Source organism: Erythrolamprus reginae, chromosome 2 (assembly GCF_031021105.1).
Source record: "Erythrolamprus reginae isolate rEryReg1 chromosome 2, rEryReg1.hap1, whole genome shotgun sequence".
NCBI classification, from domain to species: Eukaryota; Metazoa; Chordata; class Lepidosauria; order Squamata; family Dipsadidae; genus Erythrolamprus; species Erythrolamprus reginae.
In genome coordinates, this window is record NC_091951.1 from 281,804,611 (window position 1) to 281,825,188 (window position 20,578).

The window sequence follows — 20,578 nt, forward strand, 5'->3', positions numbered from 1 at the left end:
AACGCCTCCTTGGGGAGGGGGTCCTTTCCGCCACTTTATAAGGAGGCGGTTGTGCGCCCCCTCCTCAAGAAGCCTTCCCTGGACCCAGCCGTGCTTAATAACTACCGTCCAGTCTCCAACCTTCCCTTCATGGGGAAGGTTGTCGAGAAGGTGGTGGCACTTCAACTCCAGCGGTCCTTGGATGAAGCCGATTATCTAGGTCCTCAGCAGTCTGGATTCAGGCCCGGCTACAGCACGGAAACTGCTTTGGTCGCGTTGATGGATGATCTCTGGCGGGCCCGGGACAGGGGCTTGTCCTCTGTCCTGGTGCTCCTTGACCTCTCAGCGGCTTTCGATACCATCGACCATGGTATCCTTCTGCGCCGGCTGGAGGGGTTGGGAGTGGGAGGCACTGTTCTTCAGTGGTTCTCCTCCTACCTCTCCGGTCGGTCGCAGTCGGTGTTAGTGGGGGGTCAGAGGTCGACCCCGAGGTTTCTCCCTTGTGGGGTGCCTCAGGGGTCGGTCCTCTCCCCCCTGCTATTTAATATCTACATGAAACCGCTGGGTGAGATCATCCAAGGGCATGGGGTGAGGTATCATCAATATGCCGATGATACCCAGTTGTACATCTCCACCCCATGTCCAGTCAACGAAGCAGTGGAAGTGATGTGCCGGTGCCTGGAGGCTGTTGGGGCCTGGATGGGTGTCAACAAACTCAAACTCAACCCAGACAAGACGGAGTGGCTGTGGGTCTTGCCTCCCAAGGACAATTCTATCTGTCCGTCCATTACCCTGGGGGGGGAATTATTGACCCCCTCAGAGAGGGTCCGCAACTTGGGCGTCCTCCTCGATCCACAGCTCACATTAGAAAAACACCTTTCAGCTGTGGCGAGGGGGGCGTTTGCCCAGGTTCGCCTGGTGCGCCAGTTGCGGCCCTATTTGGACCGGGAGTCATTGCTCACAGTCACTCATGCCCTCATCACCTCGAGGCTCGACTACTGTAACGCTCTCTACATGGGGCTACCTTTGAAAAGTGTTCGGAAACTTCAGATCGTGCAGAATGCAGCTGCGAGAGCAATTATGGGCTTCTCCAAGTATGCCCATATCACTCCAACACTCCGCAGTCTGCATTGGCTGCCGATCAGTTTCCGGTCACAATTCAAAGTGTTGGTTATGACCTATAAAGCCCTTCATGGCACCGGACCAGAATATCTTCGGGACCGCCTCCTGCCGCACGAATCCCAGCGACCGGTTAGGTCCCACAGAGTTGGCCTTCTCCGGGTCCCGTCGACTAAACAATGTCGTCTGGCGGGACCCAGGGGAAGAGCCTTCTCTGTGGGGGCCCCGACCCTCTGGAACCAGCTCCCCCCTGAGATTAGGATTGCCCCCACCCTCCCTGCCTTTCGTAAACTCCTTAAGACCCACCTTTGCCGTCAGGCATGGGGGAACTAAAACACCTCCCCCTTGCCCATGTTGTTTTGTTGATTGATTGACTGTGTGCCTGTTTTTTATATATACTGTTTTTTATGAGATTATTAATTTCAATTGGAATCTGGATGGGTGGGCATTGGATTTGGTATTGTGTACTGTACTGTTTTTTATTATTGTTGTGAGCCGCCCCGAGTTTGCGGAGAGGGGCGGCATATAAATCCAATAAACCTAAACCTAAACCTAAACCTTTGTGGAAGCCTTGCATAAGGAAGGAAATTATTCTGTGTATGGGGATGCACAGAGGGGAGAGACCTTCCTGTAGACACCACTGGTGAAACTTGGACCACGTGTGGTCGTAGATTCGATTGGTCGAACCCCTTCTGGCCTTTAAAATGACCTCCACTGAATCGGGGTCATGACCACGCAGTTCTAAATCTCTCCTGATAACAGCCAGGCGGTGAGGTGGAACCACTCCGGGTCTGGATGGAAGGAGGCCCCCTGCCGCAGCATATCCCCCGAAACGGGGAGTCGCCAGGGGTCCTGGACGGACAGCTGTTGGAGATCCGCGAACCAGGGCCGGCGGGGCCAGTGAGGGGCGATTAGGATTACTCGGGCCCTCTCGGTGAGGACCTTGTGAATCACGTCCGGGAGGATTGGAATTGGAGGAAATGCGTAGAGTAGGCCTGGAGGCCATGGACTCCGGAGGGCATTGATTGCTTCCGCTCCCGGGGATGGAAATCTGGAATAGAAGCGAGGGAGTTGGGCGTTCGCATTGGTCGCGAAGAGATCCAGAATTGGTAGGCCGAATCTGAGGGTGATTTGATGGAACAGGTCTTGATGGAGGTTCCACTCTCCTGGGTCTATCGTTGCCCGGGACAGCCAATCCGCCTGGACGTTGAGACTCCCCGAGATGTGATCGGCTAGGAGCGACTGGAGATGTTTTTCCGCCCAAAGGCCCAGCTTGAGGGCCTCCCTCATGAGAGCCTTGGATCTCGTGCCCCCCTGTCTGCAAATGTGGCTTTTCGTGGCAATGTTGTCGGTGAGAATGAGAACGTGCCGGTTGGGAATGCGAGGAGAGAAATGCTTCAGAGCCAGGGAAACGGCTCTTAACTCTAGCCAATTGATTGGCCTGGAAGCTTCCTCCGGGGACCACGTGCCCTGGGCTATCATCCCCTGGGCGTGGGCGCCCCATCCCGATAGACTGGCATCTGTGGTGATGACAAATTGATCCGGGCACCTGAACGGGGATCCTCTGTCCATGGCCGGAGACTTCCACCACTTGAAGGATCTGCGAACACTCAGTGGGATGACAATGCGTCGATTTGAGTTGCTGTGCCCTGATCTCTGAAAAGGTAACAGGAGCCACTGGAGTTCCCTAGCATGAAGGCGAGCCCAGGGAATGATGCCTATGCATGACACCATCTTCCCCAAAAGGGAAGATAGAGTGACTATGGGAACTGAAGAATTAGATAAAATGCTAGAAATTAACTCCACTATACTGAGTTTTCTCTCGGGAGAGAGAAAAACCTGGGAGGATTCTGAATCAATAATGGATCCCAGGTGAGAAATGGATGTGGAAGGTTGGAGGTGGCTTTTATCAAAGTTGATGGAAAATCCATGGTCCTGAAGGACTGACATGGTGACAGAAAGGTCTGTTTTCACTTTCTCTAGGGAGTTCCCATGAATCAAAATATCATCAAGATAACATAAAAAGTGGATGGGAAACGCCCTGATATAGGCCGCCAGGGACCCCAAGAGCTTTGTAAAGACCCGAGGGGCCGAGGAAAGGCCAAATGGCATCGCCCTATACTGGAAATGCCTGCCTTGAAAGGAAAAACGTAAAAATTTTCTGTGGCATTTGGCTATAGGAATGTGAAGGTAGGCCTCAGTGAGGTCTAAGGAGACCATGAAATCTCCCGAGTGAATGGCGGCCAAAATAGAAGACAAGGAGTGCATCTTAAACTTCCTATATTTGATGAATAAATTTAGTTTCTTTAAATCCAAAATAGCTCTCCAACCTCCGGAGGACTTTGGAACCATAAATAGGATGGAGTAAAAACCTAGGCCCTTCTGACCGGAAGGGACCGGTTGAATGGCTCTGATGGACAATAGATGAGAAATGGCCTCCTCCATACGGTTACAATCTGAGGATGACCTGGGAGAAGGGCAGGAAATAAAACGTTTAGGGGGAGGAGAAATAAATTCTAAAAGAAGGCCTGTTTGAACAGTGTCAATGACCCAAGGGTCCTTGGAGGAGAGACGCCAATTAGATGCGAAATGAGCTAGGCGACCCCCTATGGGAATAGAGGTAGGATTACCATCTAGGTTTTTTTGAAGCCCTGTTAGAGGAAGCTCCCCTTTGGAAGCGAAACCCTCTACCCCTGGAGTTCCTACCTTGGGAACGAAAGCGGGGGGAATACTGACCTGGAGATCTCTGGTAGGAAGCCGCTTGATCTTGCTGGCGCCCCTGGGCGACGAAAGGACTGCGTTTTGGTAGCCTTTTTTGTGGTTGGACCCAAAACTTTCTTCTTGTCCGTGGTTTCCGTGAGGAGTGGATCCAGAAGATCACCGAAGAGAAGGTCGCGCTTTAAGGGACCCTGGGATAACTGCCACTTTTGGCGAACTCCCGCTTGCCAAGGGCGAATCCATAGGAGTCTTCTTGCCGTAGTAGAAGCTGCAATAGACTTAGCAGAAAATCTAGTAGATTGCAAGGTGGCATCCGCCACGTACTGGGCAGCTGCAAAGACCTTGTTGAAGTCTTGTTGACCTCTCAAGTCATCGGGAGGAATATGCTGTTGAAGTTGGCGAAGCCACAGCAGCATGGCTCTGGAGAAAAAGGAAGCCGCTGCAGAGCTTTTAGTGGCCCAGGAATCAGCGGTGAATCCTCTTTTGAGCATTTGCTCAATGCGCTTGTCCTCTGGGCGGAGGACTTCCTCCGCCTCGCCTGGCACAGCCGCTGCCGAGTGAAGAATCTTGACAGGTTCATCCGGTTTGGGAAAGGATAGAAGCTCTTCATAGGAAGAGGAAAGTTTGTACAACTTTCTGTCCTTGGTGGAGGGATTAAGGCCAGAGGCTGGAAATTCCCACTGTTTGAGTAAAGCATCTTTAAACAACTTAGGCATAGGAATTACCTCGTTATCCTCCTGTTCCTCTGTGAAGTAAGGTAAATTCTCCTCCGGGGGATCAGTGGAAGTGGAGGCTTGTTTCTCCTGGGCCGCTAATCCCGTAGAAATTCTAGCTTTGAGGAGGAGAGATTTGAATAATTGAGAAGGAAAAATAGTAATTGGAGGAGGAACCTTTATTTGGGATTCCTCATCATCTGATAGGCCTTGAAAGGCATCCTCATCATCCTCTATATCCTCATATTCATCCTGGGAGGAATCTGAATCATCCTGAATAGGAGCTCTGACCGCTGGGGGAGAACCCAAGGGGCGGGAGGAGCGAGAAGGAGGAAGAGGTAAGGGAAGCTCATTGATGGTGGAGAGTTTGGCATCAATGGCTTTGGACAACACAGCAAAAATAGACTGGAACTCAGGAGGTAAGCTGGAAATATCAGCAGAAATGGCAGAAGAATCCCTAAAGGCCTGGGAGGATCCTGGCTGGGGGGAATCTTCAATAATATCTGGTTCCTCTGGACCTATGCCCCATAGGTTAGGTTGGGGTCTGTCTAGGTTTGGCTCATCCAGAGATAACACAGGGACCCCAGAAGGAGGAAGACTAGAAGCCTCTGGTGGGTCTTGACTACTGATTACTTGGGCCTGCACTTTCAAACGTTTTGCTGATTTGTCATGGATTTTTTGTAGGGCTAGGTCCCTTCTCTTCTCGGCCCTGGTGACCTTGGTCGAGGGGCGGGCCCCTGGAGAAGAGGAGGAAGAGGCCTGGGGGATACTAGTAATCTCATCGCCTGTAGGCCTGGCCTCTCTGGGACCTTTAGTTGTGCCTCTCTTGGGAAAGGTAGCCATAGTCTGACAATTAACAGAAGACAAGGCTGAGCCAATAACTGAATAATAAGGAGAAGAATTTCAAGGACTTCCCAAGAGGAATGGATCCTGCTTCGAGGCCTCGAAGCTGCTGAAACTTGAGGACAATCTGGGCAAACCCAGAGTTCGTGCCCCCAAATCCAGCGGGGCCAGCCTCCCTAAACTTTATAATTAAGTAAACCAAGGCACTCTGGTTGGAGGCTTAGCCGGTGGAGAATTTAGCCTGGGACCCCCAAGGCCCGCTCCGGGATCCACGCGGTGGACTGAGGCCTACGCGGCTGGCAGGAGGCCAACACGAGAGGCCTAGATTTAAAAAGGGCGCGAAGGCCTTCGCGCCGAAAAAATCGCCCCGTAAATTTCTTAAAGGGGAAGCGATCGACTAAGTCCAGGAGACTAGAAGGCGTCTCACTCCGCAGGAGGTATTTCTTAAGCCCTTAAATATATTGTATACAATAAATAATCAATAATTCAATAGATTAATACTTGCACCAGGACCTCCAGGCCAAAGGATTAGAAGAATCCACAAGCGGCCGCAGGAATCGTAACCGGCAAAACCGCCGGGGGGAAACGAAACCGCAACTTCTCCAAAGGAAAAAAGCCGAGCCGCAAACGGCTGGCGCTATTGGTGCAAGTAAATAATAATGATAAAACAAATCTTACTACTTTTGAAGAAAAGGAACGAAGGGAAGGTGTTAGAATGTTGAACGAGCTATCACAATACAACCGCAGGATATGCGAACTGAGCGAATTCTGGGGAAGGGGCGGATCCGGCAAGCTTTTTTAATACTAGGCTCAGTTCCACCGGATTGGACATGAGCAACCCATGTGACTGCTGGACCCGCTCCTTCAGTACGGAGAATGACAGGAAAGAACGGGCGAGCGGCGAGCGAGCGGGCGGGCGAGCGGCGGGCGAGCGGCAAGAGAGAATGACAGGAAAGAATGGGCGAGCGAGTGGGCGAGCGAGCGGCAGGCAAGCGGCGAGAGAGAATGATAGGAAAGAACTGGCGAGCGGCGAGTGAGCGGGGCGGGCGAGCGGCGGGCGAGCGGTGAGAGAGAATGACAGGAAAGAACGGGCAAGCGGCAGGCGAGCGGCGAGAGAATGACAGGAAAGAACGGGCGAGCGGCGAGTGAGCGAGCGGCGGGCGAGCGGCGAGAGAGAATGACAGGAAAGAACGGGTGAGCGGCGAGGGACCGGGCGGGGGGAGCGGCGACGGAGCAGGCGGGCGAGCGGCGAGAGAGAATGACAGGAAAGAACGGGTGAGTGGCGAGCGAGAGAGAATGACAGGAAAGAACTGGCGAGCGGCGAGCGAGAGAGAATGACAGGAAAGAACTGGCGAGCGAGCGGGGCGAGTGGCGAGCGAGCGGACGGGCGGTGAGCGAGCGGACGGGCGGCGAGCGAGCGGGAGGGAGGGCGAACGGGCGAACGGGCGAGCGGCGGGCGAGCGAACGGCGGGCGGGCGAACGGGGTGAGCGAGCGGGCGGGCGAATGGTGGGCGGGTGAACGGGCGAGCGGCGAGCGAGCGGGTGGGCGAGCGGCGGGCGAATGGGCGAGCAGCGAGCGCCTCCACCTGCAAGCCCTTGCGCGGCCATGGAAAAAGGGCGCGCATGCGCAGATGGTGTTTTTATTTCCGCGCCGCTACATCGCCGTCAGGCATGGGGAAACTAAACATCTCCCCCTGGGCACGTTGAAGTTATATATGGTATGCTTGTATGTGTGTATGTTAGTATAGGGGATTTTCTTAAATTTATAATATTTTAATTAATTGGATTGTATTGGATTGTTTTTCACTTGTTGTGAGCCGCCCCGAGTCTTCGGAGAGGGGCGGCATACAAATCCAAATAATAAATAAATAAATAAATAAATAAATCGCGGAAAATCGATTTTCGCGGGAGGTCTTGGAACGTAACCCCCGCGAAAATCGAGGGATCACTGTATGCCAAGACGAGGTGCTCTGCTTCTGAAAAATGTGTCCAAACTGCGTTAAAAAACTGGCCATAGAATTATTTATTTTTATTTATTTTATTTATTAGATTTGTTTGTTCTCTTTCCCTTTTCTCAAGAGTTTAACTCCCAGTATCAACCCTGTTGTGCCTGAACCAATGATAACCATACTTAATAAGGGCAATAATCAACATCTGAATGTTTAACCAGATTTTATATAATGTGATGCACATTCATTCATACATTCATACATTTCCAAGCTGAAGTAGGAGTAAAATCATGTCTTCTTCCTTCAATAACTGCATGCAGATTTCATAGAAATAATATAGATGAAACTGTAGCAACTAACCTTAAGGATACACTGTAAAGGGGAAGAAGGCATCTAGCTTGCATTCAAAAAAGAAAGGAATGCTGGTTATTTTAGATTCTGAGAAGAGACATCTGTATAGTAAGATGTAAATTAACAACTCAGATTAGATAACAGCTCCTCTTATGGCAGATTCCAGCTTTTATATACTATTGCATTTGTTGTGGTCTTAAATGGTAACTTACCAAAATACACACATATGAAATACACACACATGCCCCACTGTTTCTCCAGAGCAAATAAGCCTGAGATTTCTGCCTGGGAGTAAATGTGCAATAAAATTGTTCTCAACTTAGCAACTTTTCTAATGTCCATCTGGTTTTCTACTCCTTTAATTCCTAGGTAGCATGATCACAGCCTGATAAACCTTGATAGGATCAAGATCACTTGAAGTGTTAATACCACTTTATAATGCCTTTTGATCATGTTGTAAGTGTCAAAAATGACCATACATTACTTTTTTTAGTACCGTTGTAACTTTGAACAGTCACTAAATGAACTGTTATAAATAAGTCAAGGAAAGGAATCTATGGTGGGGGAGACAGGATGGGTAGCCAATGGCCTACGAAGACTCTACAAGTTATGCAAGTGGAAGGACCTGCCATCTCCCCATCTAGATTTTGGGCTATGACACTTTTAAAAAATTAAATCCTTAATCATGGTCTTTTATGATCCTAAAATGAAAAACATAATTTGTTATTTAGGCATAAAATATAAAAAATAGCATTTATTGTTATAACATTATTTAGGTATTATTGCAGTTAATGGTGCAATGGTGGATGGGCAGGAGAGGAAATGCTTGATTCGCTCGTGCCCGTCGGTCATCGGAGAGCCGGTTGCAAGGGAGTGTGACGCTTTGCCCACCCACTCAGATGCCACCATTTCGGTTTTTACCCTCTGCAAATGCGCAAAGCGTTCTGTGCATGTGCAGAGGGTAAAAGAACCCAAATGGCGGCATCCGGGGTGGATGGGCGGAGCCTCACACTCCCTTTGCGACACGCCCTCCGACGACCAACAGGCACGAGCGAATCGGGAGCATTTCACCTCTGGTGATGGGACACAATCCTCCATTTATGACATAAAATAACATTTTCTGCAATACAGATCCTTCCCTGAATGGCAGAAACTCCATTTCTACCAACCTTATGTCCCTCTTTTCCTTGTCAGAATCATCTAATGGAAAATGAAATGCTGGTATGAGGCATGGCCCTCAGTTTAACATTTCTTTCATGTCAAATGTGGTCCCATTCCTATCCCAATTCATAACAAATGGTAAGGCATTCATGCTTTCTTAACTTCAGATGTACCAGGATAACAATTCCTAGAATTCATAGCCAATACAGACAATACATATCTGGACAACATCCTAGTCTAATCCTTGTCCAGTAGCAAAGCATCTGTCTCAAATGAGTCATTATACGCAAGAGGATCTTGGTAAACTCCCTGGGAGCTGAAATGAATCCCAAAAATAACGTGATGTTGTTGAAAGCAAACAATGCAGTTCAATATTAATGTACATATAACTTTGCAATTGGGGGGGGGGTCACAGAAAGATGCAGATCACTGGGAAATAAAAGACAGCAGCAATAAAAACCAAGTATACAATACATGGAAAGCCAAGAAAATTCAAACCAATTTTTATCTGACATTGGAAAAGTCTAAGCGTCCACAACATACATCCAGAGGTGAGACATATGTATCACAGTCACAGATAGCCACTCTCTGGAAGAGAATTCTAGCAGCTAATCCCCACTTGCTCATCTCAGCAAATCAGATTTTAAAATATGGGCAGTCTAAAATGTCATGCTAGCCAGCAACTTTGCTCTGGTTTGATTTGTACCAACTGACATTTTGGAAAGACTTTTAAGCTCCAATGTGTGACTTGCTTTTAATAGAAAAACTCCAGAAGGCACATTCAAACTGCAACCAAATCAATGGGACATTGTAGTTAATGAGTCATTACTATTGCACAAGTAATCCTCAACTAATGTACTTACTAATGGTTTAAGTCAGTGATTTAATGGTTTAAGTCAGTGATGGCGAACCTTTTTTGGTTCGCGTGCCCAAAGGGGTACGTGTGTGGGTGCTAGCATGCATGCACATGTCCACACCCCTTCCCTTTCCCCCCACACATGCGCAGATGCTCCATGCTACACCCCCCCCGGGCATGTGCACAGGCCTTACTGAAGGTGCAAAAAAATGCCCAAATAAGCAAACCAGAAGTTTGGGAAAATAATAACAATGATAACAATAACAACAACGACTATTATTATTATTATTATTATTATTATTATTATTATCATTATCATCATTATTATTATTTATTAGATTTGTATGCCGCCCCTCTCCGACGACTCGGGGTGAAAATGCACTTCCGGTTTGCCATTGTGCTGTTTTTTGCACTCTAGGGCAGTGGTTCTCAACCTTTCTAATGTCGTGACCCCTTAATAAAGCTCCTCATGTTGTGGTGACCCCCAATCATAAGCCTAGCGCCAATTCTCCCAACAGAGCTTTAAGCTGATTGGCAGGAAGGTCAGAGGGACACTCCCAATGTAAACGCCTGATTGGTCGGATTGTAAAAATATGCTCCAAAGCGCCAGAATAGAAGCTATAGTTCCTAACACCATAGGAAATTTGTCTTTTCTCATGGTCTTACGTGACCCTTGCGAAATGGTCATTCGACCCCCAAAGGGGTCCTGACCCACAGGTTGAGAACCACTGCTCTAGGGGGTTCAGGGAAGCCTCCTGAAATTCTGAAGTGCAAAAAACAGCACAATGGGCAAACCAGAACTTTGGAAAATACCCTTCTCAAACTCCAATTTCTTTAATCTGAGAAGAACTTTGAACCGAACCCTTTTATTTTTTATTTTTTGTATCCCATTTTAATCCCCTTTTCTATTTTATTTTTCTATTTTTCCTTCTAGGAAGGAAGGACTTTGTTAGAAAAATAAAGGGGTTATTGGATCAAACTTTGGACACTTGACAAGTTAGTTATGATGGTGGCCCTTGGTTATGTGAACATCTTTTGGGATCTTCTGACAAGTTACTGCAGTGATTCACTTAACGACTGCAGCAAGAAAGGTGGTAAAGTGAGGCAGAACTCACTTAATAACTGTCTTAGTCAGGAGATAGAAACGTTGGCCTCCATTGGGGTCAGAACAGAAGTCGAGGATTATCTGTCTGACCAGTGCACTCTTTTAGAAGCAGATCAGGAGTCCATTTTGAAGCTCCACAGAAAATATCCAGGGGGGAAGGCAGGTTGTCCTCGGCTTACAACGGTTGATTTATTGACTGTTCAAAGTCACAATGGCCCTGAAAAAAGTGACTTATGCCCCCTTTTCACACTTAGGATCTTCGCAGCAGCCCGATGATCGCAGGATCAAAACTTGGCTGCTGTTTCATATTTATGACTGTTGCTGTGTGTCTTGAGGTCACGTGACTGATCCACGCCCAGGCATGAAAATGTGCCGCTCAGACATTATACTTTTCCATCCACACCGGAAAAAAAATTAGAGGGAGCATTGCTTCCTGTTTGCCTCTTGTCCTTTTTTTGGTACTCCAGTGCTTCAGGAAGCTTCCCTGAACCCTCCAGAGTGCAAAAAACAGCACAACGGCAAACCGGAAGTGTGTTTTTCCACACTTCCATTTTGCCTGTTGGGAGATACCGAAAATCAGCTGGCCAATGCACACATGAACGCTGGAACTGAAACATGGCAAAGTCTGGCGTGCTCTCCGATGTGGCCCCGCATGCCATCTGTAGCACGCATGCCGTAGGTTCACTATCACGGGTTTAAGTACTGCAGCAATTGCTTAAAAACCCCTGCAAAAAAAAATGCTTCATGGTGACACTTGACAAGCTTCATCACAGTGATGGGAGGCTCCATCGCAACTTGAAGGCTACAGTCAAATCTGTAATACCTTTGCTGTGAAAGTGAAACCTGGGCACGTTAAAAAAGGGCAACAGCGGGAGGGGGGGGGTTGGACTAGCTGACCTACAAGACCCCTTCCAACTTTGTTAAGCTTTTTAATCTAAAGCTTTCAAAGTGAACTCGTACATTAATATTTTTATTGCATGTTACGTTTTCTCGCGATCTCCAAACAAAATATAATACAGGGAGTCCTCGACTTTCAACCACAATTGAGACCAAAATTTGCATTAAGTTAGGCATTTGTTAAACGAGCATTGCTCCATTTTACGACCTTTCTTGCCACAGTTGTTAAGCGATTCGCTGAAGTTATTAAATTAGCAACGTGGCTGTTGAATGAATCTGCCTTCCCCACTGACCTTTTTTTTGCTTGTCAAAATGTTGCAAAAAGGGAATTGCATGATTTTGGGGCATTACCAATGGTCATTACATATGAACCAGTTGCGAAGGATCTGAATTTCAATCTCGTGATCATGGAGATGGCTATAAAGGTTGTAACTAGGAAAAATAGTCATAAGTCACTTTTTTTCCAGTGATGTTGTAACTCTGAACGGTCACAAAATGAACTGTTGTAAATTAAAGACTTTCTGTAATGAGAGGAGATTGAAAAATAAAATGATCCTCAACTATGGGGGATCTGTGAAATGCTGCATTAAGGCTCCATGCAACAAGGAAGGGACAACAAACATTACTTCTTTTCGTCTAACTTTGGTTATACAGTGGTACCTCTACCAACAAACACCTCTACTTACAAACTTTTCTAGATAAGAACTGGGTGTTCAAGATTTTTTTGCCTCTTCTCAAGAACCATTTTCCAATAACAAAGCTGAGCCTCCAAAACTGTAACCGGAAAAGGCAGGGAGAAGCCTCCGTGGGGCCTCTCTAGGAATCTCCTGGGAGGAAACAGGGCCAGAAAAGGCGGGGAGAAGCCTCCGTGGGGCCTCTCTAGGAGTCTCCTGGGATGAAACAGGGCCTCCACCCTCCCTGTGGTTTCCCCAATCACACGCATTATTTGCTTTTACATTGATCCCTATGGGAAAAATTGCTTCTTCTTACAAACTTTTCTACTTAAGAACCTGGTCACGGAACGAATTAAGTTCGTAAGTAGAGGCACCACTGTACTGTTATCTAATGAAATGGGTTTCTTCCTAAACCAGTACGGACTGGTTTAAGGACTACATCTCAAGTTAAATGCAATCGCAGGGCCTTAAAAAAAAAAGAAACATGCTGTGAAGCTTTAAGATTGAAAGAATCCTTAAAATTGGTATATAAAGGAAAGATAATTTATAGTAATCTGAGACACCGATAAAAAAGTGATTCAAGAATAAGTGACTCATTATGTTTACAAAAGGTTATGAGCATTGGCACAAAATAGAAAGTTGGAAAGGAGAATGGTTTTAAAATAAAGTATTGTTTCTCTAGACCTCTGATTTCTCATCTCCCCTTGCCTTCCCTCCCCCCCTGAGATTCTGCCCACCAGGTGGGTTTTTACAATCTTTATATAAATATTTCAAGCTCTAATAGTTTTAAACATACACTACTCATCATTCATCTTGGAGTCTGGATGATCTTAAAACTCATTCAAACTTTCCTCTCGGGATAAAGTTTGACCTGGGGATTTTGTAAGCGGATCATTCAATTGCTGGAGCCTTTAAGAGCACGGTATCTTCTGACGCCCAGTTCTCTCCCACTCCAGATGACATTACACGAAGCAGACTGGTCTCTAATATAAATACTGACAATTTCTTGAGAGGCAATAATTTTCCAAAAGTTTTAACAACAAAAAATAAAGTGCCTTTATTGCAACGGCCACGGAGATCTATTTTAAGACATTTGAAGCATTCACCTTATTTGGCCAATTCTGTTCAGTATATTCAAACTTTCAAACATTTGGGGGAGGTGGAGGGGAGAGAGGGGCTGCTGCTATGCACGATATGCCAAAGGCCTGGCTGGTGGGAATTCTAGGGAATTGCACAGAAAGGATGCTCCTTCCAAGCCAAGACAAAGGCTAGCAACTGCCAGTCTCAGGGGATAAAGCTGGCAATTTGAAGAGCACAACACACCCCCTCAGTGACTAACCAAGGGATGAAAAATGATATCTATGAGGAAGGAATATTGCTATTTCATGAATTCTTTGACAGTACTATTCTTTCGAGATCACAAAGACCTGATTACAAGTGTTGTATCCTGCTGATGAATAATAGATATAACAACATTCTAATAATAAATGTTGGTATATTTATAGCTAAGGAGCAAATTGCCGCTGCAATTATAAATGTTGGTATATTTTAAATGTTGGTATATTTATAGCTAAGAGCAACGGAAACTTGCTCCTTAGCTATAAATATACCAACATTTATTATTACAATGTTGTTATATCTATTATTCATCAGCATGATACAACACTTGTAATCAGCTCTGGATTACTTCCTTCCTTCCTTCCTTCCTTTCCTTTGTTCTTCCTTCCTTCCTTCCTTTTTTCCTTCCTTCCCTTTGTTCTTCCTTCCTTCCTTCCTTTGTTCTTCCTTCTTTCCCTTTGTCCTTCCTTCCTTCCTTTCTTTCCTTTGTTCTTCCTTCCTTCCTTCCTTTTTTCCTTCCTTCCCTTTGTCCTTCCTTCCTTTCTTTCCTTTGTCCTTCCTTCCTTCCTTCCTTCCCTTTGTCCTTCCCTCCCCTCCCTCCTTCCCATTAATGCAACACTCAGTAGCAGCCTTTCCCAAATGGATGCTTGCCACCATGTCTTCTCATCCCCCCCACTCATTATTGGTCTTTCTGGGTGATGGAAATGGGAGTTGTAGCGCAGCATACCTGGAAAATGTCACTACTGGAGTAGAGATGACCGGCTGAGAGTAAATTACTCTCAGAGGGCACTGGTTTGTTTGGGATTTTTTTTTTAATTTGGAGAGAAAAATCTGCCTCTCTTAATAGACTTGCTGAAAAGCATTTGTTGATAAATGGGAAAGAGGAACTTTGGGGTCTTCTCCGTTACTTTACATTATCTTTTCTAAGACCACCCCAGCTAGAAATTACAGGAATCCAACATGACTCAAGGATGACAGGGAAAAAAATCAGACTGCGTCTGCAGAATAATTGTAGGGTTAAAACAATTCATAATGTAAATTTGTGAATGCTCTTTTTGAATTAGTCCTATTAAAATGAATGGGACTTTTCTTTCATTTTAACACAATTCTTCCGAGATGTACGAGACCATTTAATTGTTTTCACTTGTACTGTAGTGCACTTTTCAGGGCATCCCTTCTCTTTCTATACCAGAGCATATTTGATATGCTCTACTATACCTCATTAATGCAAGAACCCCAAATCCTTTTAGTTCAATTCTCAGATAAACATGAGTATTAGCATCATTAGCTTACTCAACGAACTATTTCAGCTATCCTATGAATACTGCACAATTGTTGGCCTCCCTTAAAAATAATCTTAGAACCTTGCATAAGTTACAGATGGAAAAAATGGGATGCAAAATTAAAATAGATTTCCCCTTTCCCAGAGCTTGGTTAAAAGAAGTTTAGAGAAATGATTTGCTGATTTATTTATTTATTTATTTATTTATTTATTTATTTATTTAGTTAGTTATTCATTCATTCGTTTATTCGTTTATTTGTTTGTTTGTTTGTTTATTTATTTATTTATTTATTTAATTGGATTTGTATGCCGCCCCTCTCCGAGGACTCGGGGCGGCTCACAGCATATATAAAAACAGAACAATAATGTAATCCAATTAATACTACAATTTAAAAAACAATTAAAATAAAAGATTAACCAAACAATTAATTTATTAACCAAACATTCAGCATTCAGTGGTCAGGGGAAGATCTAAAAGTCCCAAGCCTGGTGGCAAAGATGAGATTTTAAGCTCTTTCAGAAGGCAAGGAGGGAGGGGACAGTGCGAATCTCTGGGGGGAGTTGATTCCAGAGGGCTGGGGCTCCCACAGAGAAGGCTCTACCCCTAGGTCCCACCAACCGACATTGTTTGGTCGACGGGACCCTAAGGAGGCCAACTCTGTGGGACCTCACCGGTCGCTGGGATTTGTGCGGCAGAAGGTGGTCTTGGAGATAATATTGCCCTTTGGTAGGATGACCTGTTTCCAGATTAAGATTAATGTATGTGGGATAGCCAATACTTAATTGTTTTTATGGCATGTGCCAAAATTTCAAATGTTTAAAAGAACATTGATTGGTCTTTGGAAATACAGGCTTCCTATTGCATAGTCATTTATTAGATTTATTTATTAGATAAGAAGTCAATATTTTGGGAAGATCTCTCATTGTAGCCCTGCCAGGAAATATATATATATATATATATATATATATATATATATATATATATATATATATATGTGTGTGTGTGTGTGTGTGTGTGTGTGTGTGTGTGTGTGTGTGTGTGTGTGTGCAAGGGAATCCCATCATCTAAAGCAGAATTTTCATTCAAAGCATTGCAGTGGATTAAATCATCTGGTTCACACAGAGAAAAACAAAAACTATATTTTTCTTGTTTTCAAAGAATATTGGTAGGGAAACCTCTCCTGCTTAGCCTTTTATTCTGTGCTCATTTCTGTTTATACTTTTACTCATGGAAAAAAGCAACTGCTCCTCATCTGTTCATGGCCATAATATTTACATAGGAGTCTCTACTAAAGACAAACATACATGATTGCCAATGGCATTTTTCCCCTGCTGCTGCATTGAAAGAGTAATCAAAAGGGGACCAATTCAAATGAATTCCCCGTGTATTTTAATTAACTTTAATAGAAGCGCAGTGACTTTTCAACAGAGTTACAATTTTTATGTTCTATGTTTTAGTGTATCATAATGTATCATATATAAACCATGGCAACAGAATGTATTTGAAAAGACAAAAGATACTGAAGTCAGTACAGTGGTCCCTCGATTTTCGCGGGTTCGAACTTCGCGAAACGGCTATACCATGGTTTTTCAAAAATATTAATTAAAAAATACTTTGCTGTTTTTTTCCCTATACCACGTTTCTTCCCACCTGATGACGTCATACGTCATTGCCAAACTTTTGTCTGCCTTTAATACGGTAAATATTTTTTTTAATAAACTTTAATAAATAAACATGGTGAGTAATAATCTAAATGGTTGCTAAGGGAATGAGAAATTGCAGTTTAGGGCTTTAAAGTGTTAATGGAAGGCTTGTGATACTGTTCATAGCCAAAAATAGTGTATTTACTTCCGCATCTCTACTTCGTGGAAATTCGACTTTCGCGGGCGGTCTCGGAACGCAACCCCCGCGAAAATTGAGGGAACACTGTATTGGATTTTGATGGCGGTGAAAAAAAACAATGCATAAAAGCTGAAGAGGACAGAATAGTGCAGTGATGGCGAATCTTTTTTGGCTCGGGTGCCAAAAGGGTGTGCGTGCGCACCCACACCCATAATGCAATGCCCTCCCCCCACGCATGCACACAAACCCCGAGCTCCTCCCCGCGCATGCTGTGGAGCTGCCCTTCAGTGGACTTGCCTTACTACTTACCTTTTAGATAGTTGCAACAAGGCCTCGCAAACTTCGGCCCATTTCTTCTGCAACCTCCAAGGCTTTCCTGGAGGCCTCTAGCCAATAACAGAGCTCCGGATCGATCTGTTATCGGATGCAGAGGCCTTCAGAAAAGCTTTGCCAGCTGCAGAAGAAATGGGCTGAGATGTGGGAGGCCTGGCTACAACTATCCAAACCAAAAAAGTTACGGAAGACCTCTGACAGCAAAAAGGAGGCTGGGGGTTAGCACACGTGAACTTCTGGTTGTCCATTATCCGCAGTCCCCAGGCTTCAGGAGGCTTTCCTGAAGCCTGGGGAGAGCAAAAATTGCCAAAAAGAATGCTGAAAATCAGCGTACACATGCATGCTGGAGCTGACAAAGAGCAATGCCTCGCGTGCCCTCAGCTATGGCTCCATGTGCCACCTGTGGCATGCCTGCCGTAGGTTCACCATCACTAGAATAGTGGCAAGCAAAGCAATTTGTTAAGGAGAGGATTCACTGCTTTTGTCAATACAGTGTTCCCTCGATTTTCGCAGGGGATGCGTTCCGAGACCGCCCGCAAAAGTCGAATTTCCGCAAAGTAGAGACGCGGAAGTAAATACACTATTTTTTGGCTATGAACAATATCACAATCCTTCCCTTAGCACTTTAAGCCCCTAAATTGCAATTTCCCATTCCCTTAGCAACCATTTAGATTATTACTCACCCTGTTTATTTATTAAAGTTTATTAAAAAAAAATATTTATTAAAGGCAAACAAAAGTTTGGCAATGACATATGACATCATCGGTCGGGAAAAACCTTGGTATAGGGGGAAAAACCATGAAGTACTTTTTAATTAATATTTTTGAAAAACCGTGGTATAGACTTTTCGCGAAGTTTGAACCCACGAAAATCGAGGGAACACTGTATAATGGAAACATAATTGCAATGCAAGCGCCCCTCCTTCATATGTGCCTGTGATGCCAGAGGCATATATAATGGAGGAAGGTGCTTGGGTCGTATCAGGAAGAGCAATTTTTATAATTTTCCTCCTTGATGTTGGTTGATCAGTATTCTTCTCTTTCCTATTATAATATAAAAGGATAAATTATCCATTCTGTCAAAAAGAAATGGACACTGAACTTTCAGGAAAATCTGGTGGCACAAGATGGAATTATCAGTCTTGAATGAAGATTAATCAGCTAAGTCATGATTTCAGACCTAAATCCATCCTGCCTGCCTCGCTATCAAATTTATTTGTTAACCATCTCATCTCAGGGTGATTCTGGGCAGCTTATAGCATTCAAAGCTTTAAAAGCATAAGACATAAATATTTCTAAAAACAATAAAAATAGAATTACAATCAAAGGTAAGATTATAGTTGAAATATGGGGAGGGAGCAGAATGCACAGGGAGAAGGAGGGAAATTTTTCTCTTAATCTATCAATTACCTCCAGCATCATACTCCCCTATTAAGGCCTCAAACCAGCTGACAAAGCCAGATTTTCAGGATTTGTCAGAAGGATAGCAACACGCTGCTCTGAGTCTCCAGAGAGGGGTGGCATACAAATCTAATAAATAATAAAAATAAAAATAATAACATCCAGTACCATTCATGTAAGCCAGGTGCCATCAGCTAGATATATAAACTTGCAAGGTAAGCCCAGAACCACAATTCAAATTGCCAGAAACTGAATTTTAACACTTGATCAAATAACTATTAATGTACAGTAAATTAAGAACTCAATGAATTGGCTATACAAAGTCCACTGAAGAATTCCAAATAAGAAACATCAGTGCCATCTCTACCCAATCCAATCAGTCAGGAGAACTTGTGAAAAAATGTGCTAGATCACACCAATGCTCTATCTAAATCAGCATTCAGGGTTTTTCCCCCCAGCCTTTTTCAAAAAGTGACATTTTACATGAGTTGTATTCAAACACATGAGCTGGGACAACTAAAATATTGTAACAGGTTAAGCCATCTCACACATAATTACATTCTGATGCTGACAGTTTTATTTTTGATTCTTTCCAAATGGTCATGAATTTATCTTTTAGAGTCCTGCAAATTAACATACTGATTGAAATAACAACCTTTTAACTTAGACCAGGAGTATCTAATCTTGACAATTTTAAAATGTATGAACTTCAATTTCCAACATTCCCCAGCTAGCATGACTTCTGCATTGTCACCTGTATAACCCCATGGTAGCTAAAATGTGGCTGCTTTATTGCATCTTTATAAGCCCAATAATTATACATTATGAAATATAAATAGCAAAATTGGGGTGTCAAATGGGGGCAGAATTGCTCTGTAAGTATAATATGCTTCTATCTGTCCTTAACTTAATATGGCACAAATTAGTTTGTAGCAACGCCATCTTTTTTAGCAATTTTGGCCTCCAGATGCTTCAAAAAGAGATTCAAGGTCAAAGACTTCTAAGGTTTAACTCTAGATAAGGTTTATCACAGTGGTTGTGGATACTGTCTATGCAAAGATCTGTCCAGGACTATGATCAGACGTGGGCAGCAGGCAGGACGGGGTGGAACACAGTTCCACAAGCGGAAATGAAAATGTATGCTTCCGGCAGCACCCGTTTGCCTAGCTACCCAGCCTGAGGCGGGTGTATGTGGTGTGACCCAGGAAGGAGAGTGCAGGAAACGCAAAGCAAATTGTCACCCCAGAGAGCGACACTGGTAAGGTTGTAAGTCGAGGACTTAACAGTTCACTTGAACAATGATGATAGTTCAAGCCACTCCCACCTGGTCACATGGCCGGCAAGCCACTCCTACCCAGTCATATGATCATTACACCACACCCACAAAATAAGCCACACCCACAGTGTGGCAGTAAAAAGTTTGGCTGCCCAATACTGACTGTGATGGCGAAACTGTGGCACACATACCACAGATGGCACATGGAGCTACTGTATATCTGAGAGCATGAAAGGTGTGTGTGTGCTGGCTAGCTGATTTTCAGTCTTCCAGAGGGTGGTGGGGAGGCCATTTTCGCCTTCCCCAAGCTTCAGAAAAGCCTCCGGAGCCTGGGGAGAGCGAAAAACAGCTCAACGGCATACTGGAAGTCCGGAGGCTTCAGTGAGGCCTGTGCACATGCGCAGGGGGTGCAGAGTATGTGGTTATGCGGGAAAGTGTGTGGGAGAGAGCATTGCATTATGGATGTGGGCCTGTGCACGCACACCCTTCTGGACCCAAGCAAAAAAAAGGGTTTGCCATCACTGGCCTAGGATGACTCTGTTGATCAACTACCAATCAAGCTTATGGTTATATGGCAGTCAAGGGAAGACCCCATCAAACCAGGCAAGAAAGGTATATTCTGAGTCATTTTCGTTAAATAATAACATTTTGTTGGAGCCAGGAATCAAACCTTCACTGTTACATTGAAAACTCTGTGGAACAACATCCCTCTGGAGATGCAGATGACCACAATCTTGTTAG

At 44.8% G+C, this 20,578-nt stretch overlaps 1 protein-coding gene across 3 annotated transcripts in view; it reads right to left on the bottom strand.

The window, feature by feature from the left end:
- PTCH1 (patched 1) overlaps positions 1–20,578 on the bottom strand; it is a 129,096-nt gene that overhangs the window by 100,595 nt on the left and 7,923 nt on the right. The window lies entirely within an intron of this gene.